A 2,773-nucleotide genomic window follows, 5' to 3' on the forward strand; every position below is an offset into this window, starting at 1 on the left:
AGGCAGCTCCCTGGTGACACCACATGTTCTTGGTGGCCCAGGTCAGGCAATGTCACCTCTCAGAGGCTGGAGCCAAGTGAACCAGGGGTCGTCTGCATCCGTGCCAAGCGCCATAGCACAGCAACGGGCCACCTCGGTGCCCTCTGCACTTTCTGCTGCTGTAGCTGCATAGGACGATTGTGACCAGCAGGGACCTGGGGGGACGCACTCAGAAACGTGGACCAGCTTCCAAGGTGCCCGTCTCTTCCCACCACCCAAGTGTCCCTGCTCTTGCCAACCCTTGGTGTCTCTGGGCTGACACTGACGCACGTTCCCACCTGTGGTTTGATTTTCCACCAGATTGGCTACACCGTGGGCCCTTGGAAAATTCTTTCTAAATGACTGTTTAAATCTCATGACCCTCCTGCCTGCCCCATGGCTGGTGGGCGAGTGCTCTGCGTGTCAGGTGGACGCTGTCGGCAGGCACGTGCAGCAGGCAATGATGCTTTGGGTCCCATTTTTAAACCTGACCCAGAAACCTGAGAAAATACCTGAGGCTCCAGCATCCCAGTTCCATGTGTGGGGAAACCACAGGAAGTAAGTATTTAAAGCCGTGTCTCATAACTGCTCAGTGAGACCCGAATGGGATAGAGGGCACACGTGCGCGAGTCTAAACAGCACAGGTGCAGTGTCGCAGGTAAACCCGACCCGCCCAGCCCCTTGGTACTAGGAAATCTGCAAGGAAAATCGGAAAATTGATGATGGGAACGCCTCCTTGTGTTTGCCTGGCAGCAACTGCACTGCCGCTGAGACGCAAATATCACCTGGGAGGGGCTCAGCTCTCCGGGGCTTGATGGTGCCGTCCCTGTGATGGGCCCTGCGGCCGCCATGCTGAGCCTCCAGAAGTTTCCAGCACTAAGGGCGGGCGGTGGCAGCGACGTCCAGCCTCGTCCCCCAGCACCCTCTCCTCCTGCTACTCTTGGCAGGGTGGCTGGCCCCAAGGACAGCTTTGGATTCTCCTGCTCCAGGGATAGCACAGAACTACTCACCAAGCCCTGCAGGCACGGAGCCGCAATGGCCTCCATGTAGAACAGCATTTCCCTGAAAGGCCTGATCCCAGTGTGAAGCGCCCGCCCTGTGTGTGGGCTGAACTGTCCCAGCTGCATTCGCCATTCAGACACCAATGGGCCCCATCCCATGGTGGGATGCAGGCCATGGGCCATGCAGGTCATAGGTCAGCAGGAGGCCTGCTGAGCGTCCCTGCCAGAGCCATGGACACAGCCTCGGATCTCACAGACACCCCCTCAGATGAGACCCCAGGTGTGTGGCCTGAACACTCCCTGGCAATAACGTAGGACAGCCCTGCAGATGTTTCTGACCTTGGACTCAGCAGAGACTTACTGGATGTGACTCAAAAGGCATAGGCAACAAAAGGGGGGAAAAATGAATTTCATAAAAATTTTAAAAATTTGTGCATCAAAAGACAACATTAACAGTAAGAAGGCAACCCACAGAATGGAGAAAATATTCATAAATCACATAGCTGAAAAGGGATTAATATCCAGAATATATAGAGAACCCTAAAACCCAGCAACCGTGAAAAACCCAACTCAGAAATGTGCAAAGGACTTGGACAGACATTTCCCCAAAGAAGTCTGACAAATGGCCAACAAGCACATGAAAAGACACTCAGCATCACTAATCACTAGGGAAATGCAAATCAAAACCACATTGAGATGCCACCTCCCACCCACTAGGATGGCTGTAATCAAAAACCTGAAAAAAGCAAGTGTGGACAAGCATGTGGAGGAACGGGGCCATGTGCCCTGCCGGTGGCATGTAAAGTGTGCCACCACTGTGGAACAGTACTGCAGGTCCTCAAAAACATAAAAAGAGAATTGCCATATGACCCAGCACTTCCACCTCTGGGTCTGTACCCAAAAGAATTAAAGTCAGGGTCTCAAAGAGAGATTTGCCCACCCATGTCCACAGCAGCACTGCTCACGACAGCCAAGAGGTGGAAGCAACCCGAGTGTCATGGACAGACGAGTGAACAGTCATCATGCGGTCTGTCCATACAATGGAATACTATGCAGCANATGGACAGACGAGTGAACAGTCATCATGCGGTCTGTCCATACAATGGAATACTATGCAGCAGAAAAGGAGGACGTTCTGACACATGCTCCATCATGGATGGACCTTGAGGACATCATGGTGAGTGAAGTAAGCCAGTCTTAAAAGGACACACACTGTGTGACTCCACTCATAGGAGATCCCTAGAATCGTCAAATCCACAGAGACAGACAGTGGAATGGGGGTCGCTGGGGCTGGGGAGGGAAAATGGGAGTTAGTGTGTAATGGGGACAGTTTGGTTTGGGAAGATGATAAAGTTCTGGAGAGATGGATGTGGTGATGCACAACACTGTGAATGTGCTTAGAGCCATGGAACTGTGCACTTAGAAAAGGCTAAGATGGTAAATTTTACATGTATTTTACTATAGTAAAAATAACTGGAAAAAAGGAATAGAACGGCCCTGAGGACAACCACCTGGAGACCACTACCCCCCCCAGATGGTCCCCAATTACATCCTAGAGGGACAGGGAGGGTCGGGGCACCCAGGGGTGCCCAGCTGCAGGAACTCCGGATTCCAGCCACCAGCTCCAAGACAAGTTAAACACGCCAGGAAGGAGGCAGCCTGGGAAACCCTTTGAGCTGCCTCCCCATGTCCTTTAAAATGCCTGGAAATGCCGGACACGGAAAAAAGACAAAAAAAAAAAAAAAAAAAAAAAA

The sequence above is a fragment of the Galeopterus variegatus genome, unplaced genomic scaffold (assembly GCF_000696425.1).
Source record: "Galeopterus variegatus unplaced genomic scaffold, G_variegatus-3.0.2 Scaffold1959, whole genome shotgun sequence".
Classification (NCBI taxonomy): Eukaryota; Metazoa; Chordata; class Mammalia; order Dermoptera; family Cynocephalidae; genus Galeopterus; species Galeopterus variegatus.